The 17,984-nt window shown below is 42.0% G+C and overlaps 1 pseudogene; it reads left to right on the top strand.

The window, feature by feature from the left end:
- LOC137657760 (uncharacterized) overlaps nucleotides 1–17,984 on the top strand; it is a 153,016-nt pseudogene that overhangs the window by 50,219 nt on the left and 84,813 nt on the right.

Raw genomic sequence — 17,984 nt, 5'->3', positions numbered from 1 at the left:
CCATCTAGCCTTTCACTGGAACAAGGACAAGACGTTAGAGACGGTCTCAATCCCGGTCTCCGAACCAGTAAAGGCATGCCTGAAATGGTGGAACGACAATATCAGTCTGAGAGAGGGACTTTCCTTAGCAGTTCAGAACCCAAACCACGTACTATTCTCAGACGCGTCGGATTTGGGTTGGGGTGCGACCCTGGACGGTCGGGAATGCTCAGGTCTGTGGACCTCAAGTCAGAGGAGCATGCACATCAACGGCAAGGAGCTTTTGGCAGTCCACTTGGCCTTGATGAAATTCGAAAGTCTCCTTCGAAACAAAGTGGTAGAGATCAACTCCGACAATACCACAGCCTTGGCGTACATCTCCAAGCAAGGAGGCACCCACTCCCTCACGCTATACGAGATCGCAAGGGACCTGCTCATTTGGTCAAGAGATCGAGGCATCTCCCTGTTAACGAGGTTTATCCAGGGCGACTTGAACGTCTTAGCAGACTGTCTCAGTCGGAGGGGTCAGGTAATTCCTACGGAATGGACCCTCCACAAGGACGTGTGCAAGAGTCTTTGGGCGACTTGGGGTCAACCCACCATAGACCTCTTTGCCACCTCAATGACCAAGAGACTTCCAATCTATTGTTCTCCAGTCCCAGACCCAGCAGCAATACACATAGACGCATTTCTCCTAGATTGGTCTCATCTGGACTTATATGCATTCCCACCATTCAAGATTGTCAACAAGGTACTGCAGAAGTTCGCCTCTCACGAAGGGACAAGGTTGACGTTGGTTGCTCCCCTCTGGCCCGCGAGAGAGTGGTTCACCGAGGTACTTCGATGGCTGGTAGACTTTCCAAGAAGTCTTCCTCTAAGGGTAGATCTGTTACGTCAGCCCCACGTAAAGAATGTCCATCAAAGCCTCCCCGCTCTTCGTCTGACTGCCTTCAGACTATCGAAAGACTCTCAAGAGCTCGAGGCTTTTCGAAGGAGGCAGCCAGTGCGATTGCAAGAGCGAGGAGAGCTTCTACCATTAGAGTATACCAGTCGAAGTGGGAAGTCTTTCGAGACTGGTGCAAGTCAGCATCTGTGTCCTCGTCCAGTACCTCTGTAGCCCAAATCGCAGATTTTCTTTTACATCTTAGAAAGGTTCGCTCCCTCTCAGCTCCCACGATTAAGGGCTACAGGAGCATGTTGGCTTCGGTCTTTCGGCATAGAGGCTTAGATCTTTCCAACAATAAAGATCTCCTTAAGTCTTTCGAGACCTCTAAGGAACGTCGTTTGGCAACTCCTGGATGGAACTTAGACGTGGTCCTAAGGTTCCTCATGTCAGACAGGTTTGAGCCATTACATTCAGCCTCCCTGAAGGATCTCACCCTCAAGACATTTTTCCTAGTGTGCTTGGCTTCGGCTAAAAGGGTCAGTGAACTTCATGCCTTCAGTAAGAACATCGGCTTTTCTACAGAAAAAGCCACTTGTTCACTTCAACTTGGTTTCCTGGCCAAAAATGAACTGCCTTCTCGTCCTTGGCCTAAATCTTTTGATATTCCTTGCTTATCAGAGATCGTAGGCAACGAACTGGAAAGAGTATTATGTCCTGTTAGAGCTCTTAAGTTCTATTTAGCTCGTACTAAGTCATTACGAGGTAAATCTGAGGCATTATGGTGCTCAGTTAAGAAACCATCATTGCCTATGTCAAAGAATGCTTTGTCATATTTTATCAGATTTTTAATACGAGAAGCTCATTCTCACTTGAATGAGAAAGACCGATGTTTGCTTAAGGTTAAGACGCACGAAGTTAGAGCTATAGCAACCTCCGTGGCCTTCAAGCAAAATAGATCTCTGCAAAGTATTATGGACGCGACTTTTTGGAGAAGCAAGTCAGTGTTCGCGTCATTTTACTTAAAAGATGTCCAGACTCTTTACGAGGACTGCTACACACTGGGTCCATTCGTTGCAGCGAGTGCAGTAGTGGGTGAGGGTTCTACCACTACACTTCCCTAATTCCAATATCCTTTTTAATCTGTCTCTTGAAATGTTTTTAATATTGTTTTTTGGGTTGTACGGAAGGCTAAGAAGCCTTTCGCATCCTGGTTGATTTGGCGGGTGGTCAAAGTCATTTCTTGAGAGCGCCCAGATTAGGGGTTTGATGAGGTCCTGTTTGTATGGGTTGCAACCCTTGATACTTCAGCTCCTGGGAGTCTTTCAGCATCCTAAGAGGATCGCTGGGCTTCGTGAGGAAGACAGACTTACAAGGCAGAGTAATCGTCTAAGTTAACTTCCTTACCAGGTACCTATATATTTGGGTTTTGTTATATTATAACTGTCAAAAACTCTAAGCATATACGCTGTAAACTTAATTAACTCTGGTCTCTACCCACCACCTTGGGTGTGAATCAGCTATTATATATTCACCGGCTAAGTTAAATATTTAAAAATGACATTTTAATTATGAAATAAATTTTTGAATATACTTACCCGGTGAATATATAAATTAAAGGCCCTCCCTTCCTCCCCAATAGAGACGCAGCGGGACGAGAAGAATTGAGGCTTGTTTACATGCATATGCGGTATCTGGCCGATAGTTGGCGCTGGTGGGCACACCCGCAACCTTCATAGTGATCGCTCGCGAGTTTTTGTGTGTTTTTCTGTCGAGCCGCTGGAGCAGCAGCTATTATATATTCACCGGGTAAGTATATTCAAAAATTTATTTTATAATTAAAATATCATTTTAACCACTCCCTTATAGCTTTGAAATCACCTACAAGCAAAAAAAGAGACCTTTCTATTGTCTTGTATCTTAACTATAATGGTAAGAAGACAATTGAAGACATTATCATCTAAGTCTGGATTCTGGTAAATATAACACTAATAGAAGTTACTATGCCTGTCACAAACTTTTATTACTTGAATCTCATGACATCCACATTCATAGCAGGACTTTTTAGAAGCCGGGTACTCAGTTTTAATACACACCACCATTTTCCCTGCCCAAGGAATGGCATTCAGTTTCATAATTACTGGATTCCTAAATCTGAAATGAGGAGCTCAGGTGAGTTCTTTATTTGAGAAACCCAAGTTTCTGAGCATAATAGAATATTATACTGTCTTTAGGTATCTGTAAGTTCTTTAATATTGCCATGCAATCCACAAATATTGCAATGCAATAGATGACACTGGTGAAGTGTAGGACATACTGGTCCCAGATTTTGCTTAATATCTTGAGACAGAATAAGAATTGAAAGTTATGTAGTGGTCTCATCATATTTGAAAACAAACAACAATAATCATACTAACAAAAACAATATACATATATAAAGCAATGTGTACAATCCATAGAATAAAGATAAAATGTCTGATAAAATTAGTTAACATGGGGGAGCTGATACACCGTGCAAGGTTAACTAACTACCCTCCAGGGTAGCCACTTCAACTGAAGGGAGGATAGTAACATTGGTTTTGAAAATGAGTATCAGAGAGAAAGATAAAGTAACAGATGGGGGAAAAGGCCGCCACCTCTTGATAAACCACCAGGCAGACTTCTATTACGCCTGTCCAACTAACCATATAAACACACCATCTAAAAAAACAAGAGGAAGAGAAAGCAGAATAGTGTACCCGCAAGCTAGAGAACTCTAACCCAAGACTTTAGAAGACCATAGTACAGAGGCTATGGCAATACCCAAGACTAGAGAACAATGGTTTGGTTTTAAAGTGTCCTCAAAGGGCTGCTTACCATGCCTAGAGTCTCTAATACCCCTACAAGTAGAAAGTAGTTACTGAACAATTACAGCGAAGAAGAATTGTTTGGTTAGCCTAGTGATATAGACTTAATTGACTTACCCATAGGTAATGGCCCAACATAACTCCTCTTGCATCCCTATGCACAAATGTTAGAGGGTTAACAGGAAAGAGGTCTTTTACTCCTCTTAGGACCAAAGATCATTGAATATTCTCAAGTCACTTAGCCAGGCCAGTTTTGGTCATAGGGACTTCCCCCACCTGAGGATAAGTCTCTTATTAAAGGTCAATGGTTTGTGTTACATGTAGGAAAAAATCACAAATTTAAAGTAATTTTCATTTTTCCTAACCATACAAACCTGCCTCAACCACCCTGGAAGCACCTAAGCCAAAGGTCAAAGTGAGGGCTGCTATGCCTGTCGGGTGAGTGGGGCTTACAATATTGTTTACTTTGATAAAAGTCGGCTAACAGCTGTTTCAACTTCGCAGATTTCATACTCCCATTAAAGGTCTCAGGTTTGTATGGTAAGGAAAAATACAAATTTCTTAAAATTTGTCATTTGTATAATGATATACAATTCATAGCTTAGCAGGTAAAATTTTAAAGATTATTAGAAATGCTGTTACTCATTATTCCATATTTCTATATTACAGGGCATGATGATTGATTTGCGCTCAGATACTATGACAAAGCCTACGGATGGTATGAAAAAAGCAATGATGGATGCTCTTCTTGGAGACGATGTATATCGAGAAGACCCCACTGTTTCAGGTATTTTTATCATACTATTGGATCAATGTTCATCTTGGTGATCTTTACAAATGCAATATAGGTACAGTTGGCCCTCCCTATTTGCGGGATCGTGCGATGCGGATTTGGTCGTTCACGATACAGGAAACCATGTAACATGTTAAATAAAAATGACAAATTAATTCCCCGTTAACACGAGGTTTATGTTCCTGGAGAGGTTATGTTAATGGAATTAATTTTAATGGAACATAATTTCTCCGTAAGAAATAATGGTAATGGGGGTGTTACGTTCCTGGAGATTGGGAAAGTCTATCTATTTTGGGGTTTTGTTACTATGAAACTTGAACAAACACATTATTGATATATTTGAAGGTCACATAAACTATAAAAACACACATCCTTACTCTACTTGTATTTACTTTATTGTTAAGTAAGTTATTACCCTTGTACACATTAACCTACTCTTATCACCACTGTCAGCTGTCACTTGCCTCGTGACAGGGCTAAGTCTTCTATCGCGTAAAATCGTCTTTTTCTCAAAAGTGCCAGTAAGATTTTGTCATTTGGCTGGCCCTAAGCGAGTTCCTCCTGCCAAAGACATGTAGGTCTGTGCTGTTGATAGGTTCTTTGGGCAGATCCAACCAAGGTAGTCCTAAATGGGTTTTGGCCACTTTTGGAGTGCCGAACATTTTTTCTATGGCCTTATTATTGCCCTTAAGTGTTTTGACCAGTTCTCCTAGATCATTGACCTGTCTAATTGGAGACTGTACTTTCATGAATGCTAATTCTGATTTAATTTCCGCTACTTCTGCTGGAGCATAGCCCTTGTCTAGTAGTAGCTGGGTTTGCATCTGAATCTTCACTTCTCGGAGGAGAAGGTGATCTTCCCCGATATCTTGGAATTCTAATACTTCTTTCTGGTCCCAGGAACATCCCCAGTCGATGTTCCGGTGTGTCGTCATTGTCTTTGCGCTCCTCTTAGTAGACCTAGGGGTTCCCTTCAATTCCATGTTCGGCTTGGATGACAAGATGGAAGCTTGAGCCTCTGAAGGGCTCCCATGTTCACTTCGGGCTGATCTTTGGACTAATGAGTCCTTGGATTATCTGCACGTTGGTGATGTCTGTTTATTAAGTTCTCTAGAGGATCTCTGATCCAGGGTTAATCTCAGATGATTAAGGTTTTGCAGTGACAGATCCATTTTCTTCCTCTGTATCTTAGTGTCCTTCCTCTGGGTTCGAAGGTTTTCTGAAGGAGAACGAAGTGGAGACCTGTCTTCTGATGATAACTCTCCTTAGGGGAGGTTTGTTTCCTCACTGATTGCCTCTGATTGTGAAACCTTTGCAGGATATCCTCCTCTGAGTATCTCGAATGAGGAAAAATCCTTGGGGAGTTTTTCATACCCGCGAATAGCTTTCAGTTTATGTCTGAAACAGAATGGATTTTGATTTTTATTTCAATCATTGCTAGACTCACTGTTTGTACACACACACATAATGTGGAAGGTCACATCTTTTGATTGAAAATCTTTCATTGCTCATAGCCTTATTTTAGTGTACAAGATTGAATAGTGGGTAAGTTTGAAGAAAATCAGGAATATTAGTAACAAGTATACTTTACGTATGTACATTTGATTAGCAAATTAATGTTTTCATTTGTAAATTATTTCTTTGTGTATTTACTTTCAGTTTAGTTTCATTGCTTTGTTTTTCTTACAGAGCTGGAACATCGTATGTCTGTTTTAACAGGAAAAGAAGCTGCTTTATTTGTACCGTCTGGTACGATGGGAAACCTTATCGCAGGTAATATAAATTTATACATTTACTCTACCATGTTTTATATTGTATTTGTTCCTGTCCAACATCTTTTGATATAGAAGTATCTTGGGATACACTGGAAATGGTCAATGAAACTTGTGTGCTGATAGGAAAGTGGCACTTTCTTGTGAATGATTGCTGGTTGCTAAAGTTTTTCTAGTGCTTTTCAATACTTTTTGTGTTTATTGTAAATCCCTGATATAGTATATATAGTAATTATTCCATGACAACCTTTTCCATCTCTGAATTGCTGGTAAGATAGGCTTACCTGGAATTATTATAATTATTTATTGTTTATTATCATAATTATTATTATTATTATTATTATTATTATTATTATTATTATTATTGTTATTATTATTGCTATTATTACTATTATTATTAGTATTATTATTGTTGTTGTTTGATTGGAAAATCAGGATGAAATACTGTAAGCCCAAGGGCCCCAACAGGTAAGATAATCCAATGAGGACAGGAAAGAGATAGAATAGTGTGCCCGAGTGTTCTTTCAAGTAAGAGAACAATAACCCAAGACAGTGAAAGATCATGGTACAGAGGCTATGGCACTACCCTAGACTAAAGAATAATGGTTTATATTTTGGAGTGTTCTCTTAGAAGAGCTGCATGTCATAGCTAAGAGTCTTTTTTTTACTATTACCAAGTGGACAGTAGCCACTCAACAATTAGTGCTGTAGTTAATCCCTTGAGTAAAGAAGAATTTTTTGGTTATCTTAGTGTTGCCAAGTTTATGAGGAAAGAGGAGAATGTGTAAAGAATAGGCCAGACTATTCGGTGTATGTGTAGGCAAAGCAAAAATGAGCCGTAATGAGAGATAGATCCTATGTCTTAATATCTTGCGAGTCAAAGGACCCGATAACTCTCTAGCAGTAGTATCTTAATGGGTGGGTAGTACATTGTCCATACAATACTTAGAAATGCTGTGATGTGAAGGTGTACATCCTTACTTTTTGTTTTCACTCATTGTTTTTAGTGTTTTATTTATTTGAATTACAGAAGGTTGAAAGTGCAAAAATGTTTCAAGTGTGTCTAACCATAAATGAAGAAAGACAAATCACCATTAATCACTGAAAGGATGAGAACTAATGGAAATTAGGTAGTTATAATGACATTTTTTACATGTTTTCTTTTGGGTTTAAGACTACTGGATTGTAGGCTAGTATTACAGATGTATTTTATTTTTGTTGGCGATTTCAGTGTTCACTTTAGGGAGTGGTTAAATTCTGTTTCTCTTACTGATCGTCATGACTTAGAGCTTTGGACTGTCTCTGAATCAGACGGTGAGCAAATCACAGATGAAGCAATTCACAGGACTGGTAACTGCTTGGACCTAGTATATACAGACTCCTTTGGCTTTATTACAAGTAAGGTTGTTCTCCAGTTAGGACATCTGATTATGCCTTAATCATGTTGATTCTTAGTTAAGACTGAGAATCCTGTCCTTGATGTGTCATACTCACCTGAGATATGTGTAAGATTTCAAGCAGACTGGAATGGAATTTTGAGTGATATTTTGAATTTGAATTGGTCCCAATTGTATAAAAGTGTTGAGCCTGTTGTTCTTTTGAATGAAAATTGATAAACATAATTGATAGGCATATCCCTTCTTGTGTACTGAAATATTGAGTGAAAGACAAACTGTGGTTCAATGATGATTGTAGATGTGTGTATTTGGAGAAACAGGAGCCCTGTCATCTTAGGAAATGTAACAGATAAGGTTTTACTTAGAATAACTATATTCATCTAAGATCTCTTGCTGAGAGAGTTAATGCTTGCTAAAGAGAAATATAGTTTAAAAATAAAAGAAACCCTTTCCTGGACAACCCGGGATCATAAGTGGTGGACTGATAGACTTCCCAGGTCCTCCTCCACATAAAGAAAACAACTCTGTCACTCATTGTCCAAAGGAAAAGGCAACCCTTTTGGCTGATGTGTGTGACAGTAAGCAGAGTGTTGAGGATATGTTTGAAAATAAGTAGAGTAATGAGAAAATTGATATTCCTCATTCTTGTTTTTATGAGGCTAAACTAACAGTTTATCTTTTTGGTCCTGTAAAATTAAAATGCTCTTGATGGACCTAGATGCTTATGGAGGTGTAGACCCAAATGGTATTTTTCCTTTGTTTTTTATAGACTTGATTTCTTAGCTCCTAAGTTGTCTGTTATTTTCTTCAAGCTAGCAAGAAGAGATTCTTTTAGCACTTGTTGGAGAATTTTTAATGTTACCCCATAAGGTAAATGTGTTTGTAGTAGCTCTAGCCCTGATGATTACTGCCCAGTTGCTATAATTCCTATATTATCTTAAGTTTTTGAATATCTTGGCAAAATGTCTAAATAGGTATGCTGAAGTTAATAATGTGTTTCCTAGTTTGCAATTTGAATTTCGTAAATGCAAGAATGATACCTGGACCTTCTACTGCTGCTGATAGAGGCTTTTGAGAGAAATACCTCCTCTTTCCCGCCTCGTGCCAACCCCACACCAGGATATTACTAAGTGCAGTGGAATCCCTTCTTTTTCACACTGAGATTATCTAGCATGTTTAATTAAAGGCCTTAAAGATGAATGCCCGAACTATAATTTTTTTTCATGTTTACATCCTCTCCAAATGGGATCTCAGTTAGATTGCTTTGTCCCCATGAAGCTTGGATTGTGTTTTATTATTAAAAATATGGTTATTGCTATGAACATGTTCCATGTATATATTGGTTTTATTATTTTTAAGTGAGAACAAAACAGATCCTGTCTACCTTGTGTCCCAGGAGTTTCAAAAGAAACGGATTTTGAAGCAAAGCAAAAAATCTATTTTTGGGTGATATGGCCATGTCGTCCTGATGGAAGGTTCCTTTAGGCAGCTTTCTAAGGGATATTTAGCTACAGTGATACTCCCAGAGAATTGACCATAGGTCTCCAGAATTCTAACTCCTGGCGTGAGTATCCTTAAGAAAATTCTTAAGGATATCGCATAATATCAGGGGACGTATTTCTTGATACGACACATGGCAATCTTCACCCCGAATAGAGTTTTCACTTTGAGGGGGAAGAGTGACGAAAATGAAGGGGAGCCGTTATCAAGGTTACCCGGTGGATCCCCTTCCCGTACTACTACCGTGCCACGCATGGCAACTCATTCCTTGTTGCAATTAAGCATGGATGGCTACAGATAGAGTAGTTTCGGGTGGGGATTGTTACATATGTATACTCCTTTTCATAGAAAAGGAGGGTGGGTCCATCAGGACGACATGGCTATCTCACCCAAAAATAGATTTTTCGCTTTGCTTCAAAATCCATTTTTTGGGCTTGGCCATGTCGTCCTGATGGAAGTTTACCAAAGAATTACTTGAAAGTACTATATTTGTGGGTTTGTATAAGTGCCTTAACCTTGAGTCAGCTTCTATATGGTCACCCAGACTGCCTAAATATATGACGCTACCGTTATTCATCATATACGCTATGCTTGGAACGAGCTTAAGGCTTCCTGCCCCCTGCAGGGAAACTGTCAACTCTGACTATAGAAGCGAGGAGGTTTGTATATTGTAGGAACAAATGGAATTAATTTACCATAAATATGTTCAGATGTATAGCAGATTCAAGTGCTTTATATTATTTTAGGAAAAGAAAATAATTAAAGGACTCTGGCTAGTTTTATTCAGCTACTTATGGGGCGAATAAGACGCAAATACATTTTTTATATTTATTTGTATAGACAACATAAATACAACAACGAATGTATTAAAATAGAATCATATCCTCCACAACCAACAATCTAAAGGTACATATATATTTATCACCTGTAAGGGAAGAAATATATATTAGAACAGGGCCACTCAAAATTACTGTAAAATTATTAAGATAATTTCACTGTAGATGTTGGATAAGTTTAAATACTGCGTACAAATGTACACACGGCACTGGTGTTATTGGTTGGATTCTACACCTATAAAGAATAGTCTCAGGGGCACCAGGGTGACCCTTAATAAAAGGTATTACACTTGAAGGTGTTAACACCTTTTCACTCATAACTGTAAAGTCCCAAACAGTTCACTGTTCATCGCAGCACTAGACTACAGGTTTTATAACACTACCTGCCGCCACCACATCGTGCTTTATCTCTTGCACTTCGCGTAATGTTTGTAAAAGACTATAGAAGATTTCCAACCTGTGTATGAGCGGAGTCTATCAAAGTCCATTTACTGAAAAAAGTTCAGCGAGGAAGCAATTTTTCTCGGATCATGACCTGCGGGTGTACTGTCAGAATCCGCTCTGCGAATAAAATAGGTGAGCTTCACCCTCAGTTGTTTCAGGGATAAGTTTGATCCTGAGGTTTCGCCTATGGAGAGCTGTCCTCCCTTGAAGTCTGAAGTTCTTCGAAGATAGACCTTTAGACACTCTACTGGACACAGAGAGACATCTTCCTTCAGAGGGCAGATTCTCCAAGGACCCCACCTTTTGGTGGGTAGCTGGTTTTTGGCGAGAAAGGTAGGATCAGGAAAAAGATTCAGTTCTCCTTCTTCTGTGAACTGAATATGGCCCTCGTCTCTTGATAGGGCTACTATTTCACTAACTCTAGCCCCGGAGGCTATAGCAAACAGAATATAACTTTTTGTGTTTGATCCTATAGGGAGCAATCTTCGTTGTTCAAGTTCGAAGCATAGTGCAAGACTTTATCCAAAGACCATGAAATGGGCTTCCGAGGGGTTGCTGGTTTAAGTATAGTGCAAGCCTTCGGTATCTTGTTGAAGATTTCGTTTGACAGGTCCACCTGGAAGGCGTATAGAAGAGGTCTAGTCAAGGCTGACTTACACGTAGTTATCGTGGTGGAAGCCAAGCCTTGTTCGTGAAGGTGAATGAAGAAGGACAGGCAGAAGTCTATCGAGATTTCCGTCGTCTTTTTTGTTTTAACAAAAGAGACCCACTTCTACCAAGACGATTCATATTGTCTTCTGGTTGATTTTGACTTGTATTCTTCTATAAAGTCGATACTGTCTTTTGAGATCCCAAATCTTTTCTTGACTGCTAAGGCGATGAAGCGAAGACAGTCGACTTCTGAACCAGTTGGGATACAACTGGGTTCGGTAGAGGAAACTGCCTCGGCTTCAGTTCCATCACCAGAGGGAACCAATTGCTCATGGGCCACTTATGGGCCACCACTGCTGCTGTCCCCTTGAAGGATCTCAGCTTGTTGAGGACCTTCAGCGGGAGATTTGTTGGCGGGAACAGATAGATGTGAGTTCATCTGTTCCAATCGAGGGACATGGCGTCCGTCGCTTCTGCCCGAGGGTCCTTGTATGGGGCTACGTATCGAGGTAGTTTCTTGTTGTCGCTCGTTGCGAAGAGGTCGATCTGCAGTTCTGGGACTTTTTCCAAGATGAAGGAGAATGAGTCTGCATCTAGGGACCATTCTGACTCTATCGGCTTTCGCCTGGATAGAGCGTCTGCCGTCACATTGCGGAATCCTTGTAGGTGAACTGCTGATAAGTGCCATCTTTTCTTTCTTGCCAAGCGAAAGATGGCCAACATCACGTGGTTGATGTAGGGCGATCTCGAGCCTTGTCGGTTCAGACATCTCACTATCACTTCGCTGTCCAAGACCAGCTTGATGTGGGCTGATCTGTAAGGGGATAGCTTTTTCAACGTCAGGAGGACTGCCATGGCCTCTAAGATGATGTGAAAGGTCTTGAACAGGGATGACCAGGTCCCCTGAGCTTTCATTTGATGGGAATGACCTCCCCATCCTTCTGTCGAGGCATCCATGTGGATGACTACCGATGGTTGAGGTGGTTGTAAGGGAATAGTCCTTGCTAGGCTCTTGACCTTCGACCACAGCCTCAGAAGCGATCGTAGTAAAGTCGATGTTGGTCTCTGTAGATCTCTTCGAGCGTTTGATGCGTATCTTCTCCAGACTGCTGACACATCTTTCAGCTGTGCTCTTAGCACTGGGTCTGTTACTGCTGCAAACTGGAGAGAGCCCAGTACTCTTTCCTTTTGGCGTCTTGAGATCTTGTCGGATTTCAGTAGTCTCTTGACAGAACCCGCAATCTCTCTACTCTTCTTTGGTGGAATGGAGAGGCGGTGTGACTGCAAGTTCCAATGGATTCCCAACCATTGAAACTCCTGTGCTGGAGAGAGGCGAGACTTCTTGTAGTTGATCTTGAAGCCCAGATGTTCCAGGAACTGGGTCACTTTTGTGGCTGCCTGCAGACAAGTAGTTTTGGATGCTGCCTACACCAGCCAGTCATCCAGGTATGCAGCTACCTGAACACCTTCTAAGCATAGCTATTGTACGACTGCGTCCGCAAGTTTCGTGAAGATCCTTGGGGCTATGTTTTGTCCAAAGGGCATGACTCTGAAGACATACTTTGTCGTCTGTAGCTTGAATCCTAGGTAGGAGGAGAGGGGGCGACTGACTGGAAGGTGCCAGTAAGCATCTGCCAGGTCTATTGAGACTGTGTACGTCCCTTTCGGTAACAGGGTCCTTATGTGTTGTAGGGTTAGCATCCGGAACTTGTTGTTCTCGATGAACTTGTTGAGTGGAGACAAGTCTAGAATGACTCTGACTTTGTCCGAGTCCTTCTTGGGAACACAAAACAGCCTTCTCTGGAATTTGATGGACTTTGCTTTCCTTATAACCTTTTTGTTCAAGAGTTCTAAGGTATATTCTTCCAGTAAGAGGGGTGGTGTTGGAAGAATTGAGTGAATGAAGGTGGAGATCTGTCCATTTCCGTCCTAGTCCATTCTTGATTAGGCTGTGGGCCCAGGGATCGAAGGTCCAACGATCCTGAAAGTGGAGGAGTCTTCCTCCTACCTGGAGCATCTCATTGCTTGGATGATCCGGAGGGTTTGCCACCCTGACCACACCCTCCCCTACCTCGTGACAGGTTTCTTGAGGAGCCTCGTCTAGATCCTCTACCTTTCGAGAGAAAGGTAGTGGTGTGCCTCTTAAAACCTGGGTTAAAGGCTGGTGACTGGGGTACCAGCTGTTGAGGCACCACCTGGAAAGTGGTCTCTGACTGAGCAACCATTTGGGGCACCGTGGTCATGGTGACTGTGGGATGTTGCACAGGTCGAGAAGGCAGTCTTGGCTTCTTCGTCTTCCTCTTAGGTTGGGGACCAGCATCAGGGGAAGATTTTCTCTTGGCAGAGATGCCCCACTTTTGGAGAAGGTTCCTATTCTCCGTGGCGGCCTTGGCGACTACCTTTTGGACTACTTCCTTTGGAAAGAGGTCCTTGCCCCAGATACAGGAAGTGATCAACTTCCTGGGTTCGTGTTTGACCGTTGCATTGGTAAACACAAACTCTCTGCAGGCCCTCCTGGCCTTCACAAAAGCGTACAAGTCCTTAACTAGGGTAGCCATGTGCATCTTGGCTAGGACTGTATACATGTCTGGGGTGCCTGCAATGCCTGCACATATCTCCATGCAGTTCTGGAGGGATAGAGAGGTGGCTAGTCTCTCCTTAGTCTCCTGTTCTCTTCTCAGGAGAAAGTCCGACAGCTTCGGGAGGTTCTCACTGAACTGCTGTCCTGCGATGTCCGTGTCGAGCTTCGATACTAAGAAGGTTAGGTGGACCTCGTTCCAATCCTTCTCGCCTGTGGGCAAGGCCAGAGACAATGGCCTACACTCCTCTAGTATAGGACATGGTTTGTCTGCATCCATTGCCTTGAGCACGCTGTGGAGAGCTTTCGCTGAGAAGGGGAAATCTCTGGATGAAGGAGCAAGAAAGGTAGGGTGCTTCTTGCTCAACGCAGAAACTTTGGAGTTGGTATATCCTGCCTTCTTCAGGCTACTCGTTAAGAGAGCCTGTGCCTTGTCGTGGTCGAAAACCATGACTTCCTTGGGTTCCGTCTCTTCCTTAGATGCCGGCTCACTCTTCAGCCGGATGAAACATTCCGGGTAAGCCGAAATGTTTGGCCAGAATTGAATGTCGTCCAGGGGGATGGCCCCCATCTTCTCCGAATTGTAGTTTCTCATTCATCATGGGCATGAACTCTGCATGCCTCCAGGGGTTGGTTTCGGAGCATGGTGGTAGGTCAGACACTTTGTGTTGCTTGTATGACTTTTGAGAAGTAACTACACGGGTTGATTCCCGGAATTCCTTCCTCTTATCTACGTTTTCCTTCCGTAGAGAGTCAACTAGTTGCTGGATCTGGGACACAACCGCTTGGCCCAGCGGATCTAGTTGAGGGGTTGGAGCTGAAGAAGTTTACGGCACAGGTTGAAATGCCGACACAGACAGAAGAGGGTCCTCCTCTTCTGTCAACTCAAGATCTTTTTCATCTCCAGGTGGTTGGGCCACCTCTTCTTCAGGGTCCTCTTGAAAGAGACCCTTTTCGGTGTCTGAGGACACTTTTGACATCCTCTCCTGATGGATGTCCATGCCTTGTAAAACCTCATTGATATCGGCCTCTATTGCAAGTTGTACGCAAGGAGGTCCGGGGCATGCCTGAGGTATGACGGCATCAGCTGTTGCCTTCGGGAACAGCAGGCTTCTTAACAACTCGCTTGGTAGGTACGGTCCCGGAGAGTTCTTTTGGAACCCTCGTACCCAATTCCTAAGCGTTTCCCTCGCAGTAACCTTCTACTCCGATGTCTTGGGATTGCCAAAACCCTCGGTCATCAAGGCCGAGCAGACGTTGCAATCCTTGGGACCCCAATATCTTAAGGTTTCAGTTGCGATGGAGCAGGGCGTATGAGACCTGCACTTGCTGTGACCACAAAAGTCCCTACTCTTGTGGTTACAGAAGATCACCTCACACTTCACCTTGGCCTCTTCCTGTAAAGAAAGGAAAAGGTGAAATGAGTATGGGGTAATTTATCACTGATAAATTAAATTAGATTAAATTCATGCATGAATTTAGCACTTACTATCATCATATAGCTTAGGATAGTAAGCTAGAAAGAAAATAGGAAAGACACATATCCGTATCTCCTGTCCAGGCAATTGCTGTGACCTCCCTCAATATTAATATTTAAAATTTCTTTAAGGAAATCTAGGGTGGAAGAGCTCTAGATTCTAGAGCCATAGTTAGTGTATACTAGCACTAACCCTTCCACAATGGAATATTAATATTGTAGGGTAAAGAAAATATGTTCTGATGACCAATGGCACATCAGGATATTGAAGGAATACTTCACTTCAACATTTATTTTAACGGTCTCAACAATGAACTGTGAAAGGATACACAGAATATGTTGGAAAATATACTACTGTATATTATATACTAGTTTTTTAACTGCAGTATGTACTATACTGCAGAAATACTGGGTACTGTATAATCTTATGCTGTAGTTCTTCCGGCATACTACCGGCTAGGCTGCCGACACAGAGAGAGAAAGCATGGAGAGAAGGGCTACTATATTATTATAGTTTAGTACAATAACTAGGGTTGTAGGGACTGCTGTCTCTACTGCCTTCTTCCAGAATGAGGATTCAAATGGAAGGGGGGAATGTAATCATTCTAGCTTCCATCCATCCACAGTATCTGTTGCCGGCTGCTCTGCCGGTTCCAGGGTTTGTGGATGGCAGTCCAAGAGAGGACTGAAGAATACTCAAAGTTATAAGGGTCTCCCACCAGCAGCCGTCGTGGCCGGCATAACCTTTCCCGGCTGGCATCGCAATCCACCCGGCAAGCGGGGAGATTGTATAATACTGGCCAAAGATGTTGTAACGAAAAGGGTCTTATATTTTGTGTCGAAAGAAGGCTCAGTCACAAACACAGAAACAGTTTCTATACCAGCGCCGTCTTGGGCGGCAGAGGAATAACGATTCCTCAGCCGAAGACCTTGCCGGATATAAGACATTTCTTCTAGACCACAAGGGAGAAGGTGGCGGCAATTGTACTACCACTTTCGGTTGTGGGCTAGGGAAGCCGAGCTTCCTATGCCTTCAACTGAGAACCGGCAGGGGAATGAGTAGTCCCCTGTCAGTAGAGTTGCCGACAACAAGACTGAATACTCTTGAGTTACTGTTGTAATTCAAAACCGGAATACTCACCGGCAAAGAGGGAAGACAGAAACACTAGCCTAGTCAAGCCGGAGTACACTACTCTATGGCAAGACCAAGATAGGGTTGTCGCCTAATGGCGGCACTCAGAGGGAAGGAAGGGTTTACCCTTAAATCTCTAAAAGAGACGAGTATCGAATTATATCAGTAATTCTAGGAGATATACTATCTCTGACTGAATTGATAAAACGATACAAGAGGGTAAACGGGGATAATGTACGAAAGTATACTAAAACGCATTAGGCTAGCCCAGCGCGAGTCGGGATCTCGGCTACGCTACGTCACCGAGACCCTATCGTATACGATGGACACATTACACAGAAGAGGAAATATATATGCATGATCTTATCTTCACTAGTATAATTTGCCTAAATAGCTATAATTCATTAAAGCTAAATACCGGGAACGTCGTACTACTAACTAAATAAAGCATTTATGGCGTACGACAGCGTCCAAAATGGCGCCTCCGGTGAACGGCTATGCTCCGATAAACACATCTAAATTATGCTAATTTAACTGTGAGAAGGAAGCTGAAAATTATACACAGGAAAGATTAAATACTCAACTTTCCAGAGGATGAAGATGCTGGAGAATGCATGATAAATCCAAGAATAGTAACAAAACACAGAGAACAAGCGGGAGATACACCGTGCTTAAAAAAGGAATGAGTTGCCATGTGTGGCGCTGTAGTAGTACGGGAAGGGGATCCACCGGGTAACCTTGATGACAGCTCCCCTTAGTTTTCGTCACTCTTCCCCCTCAGAGCGAAAACTCTATTCGGGGTGAAGATTGCCAAGTGTCGTATCAAGAAATACATCCCCTGAAATTATGCGATATCCTTAAGAATTTTCTTAAGGATACTCGTGCCAGGAGTTAGAATTCTGGAGACCTATGGTCAATTCTCTGGGAGTATCACTGTACCTAAATATCCCTTAGAAAGCTACCTAAAGGAACCTTTCATCAGGACGACATGGCTGACCCCAAAAAAGGCTATTTGTGAATGATCTTGTAAAACTTTAATCATTTAGTTTGTGTAGCACATAACTTGCATGACAAAAAGATTTTGAAAAGGTTCAGTTGTTTGTATTTTAAACATTTTTTCTTTACTCTTGGTAGTTCTTGGTCACTGTGAGCAGAGAGGCTGTGAAGCTATGCTGGGGGATCAGGCACACATATTTCTCTATGAGCAGGCAGGCATGGCTCAGGTTGGTTGGAAAATTACCTTCTTTTTTATTTGTAATGCTTAGATTTTGCTCTGTATAGAGGATAACCCTATAATAAATATATTATGCAAGGTAAATTGCCGTATCATATGTTAAGTAGACTCAGTGAATCTAAGAACATGTGTTGCTGGGATTTTTTCCATCCTGTTCACTTGTGATTGTTATGTCTGGGATTCAGAAGAGTTTGATTATATGAAATTCAAAATTTCTCTTTTATGCTCTTATTTTGATCTGTAAGGTGTTCATAGTTAATGCCTCTGTTATTAGTTGTAAATTTCTTTAAGAAAGACAAATTGATTTCCATCTGGAGATGCATAAACTTGATATCCTGTTTAGTATCAGATCTAATAAACCACAGAATAGTCCTATCCTCCTGAGATACCTGTCTTTCAACTGGCACCCCAAATGTAATTTATGCCTTATCTATTTCAATTTCAGTATGTCCCACATGACTA

This window comes from Palaemon carinicauda, chromosome 18 (genome assembly GCF_036898095.1).
Source record: "Palaemon carinicauda isolate YSFRI2023 chromosome 18, ASM3689809v2, whole genome shotgun sequence".
In the NCBI taxonomy this organism is placed as follows: domain Eukaryota; kingdom Metazoa; phylum Arthropoda; class Malacostraca; order Decapoda; family Palaemonidae; genus Palaemon; species Palaemon carinicauda.
Note: the sequence above shows the minus strand (reverse complement) of the source record. Positions and strands in the feature narration are given on the sequence as shown.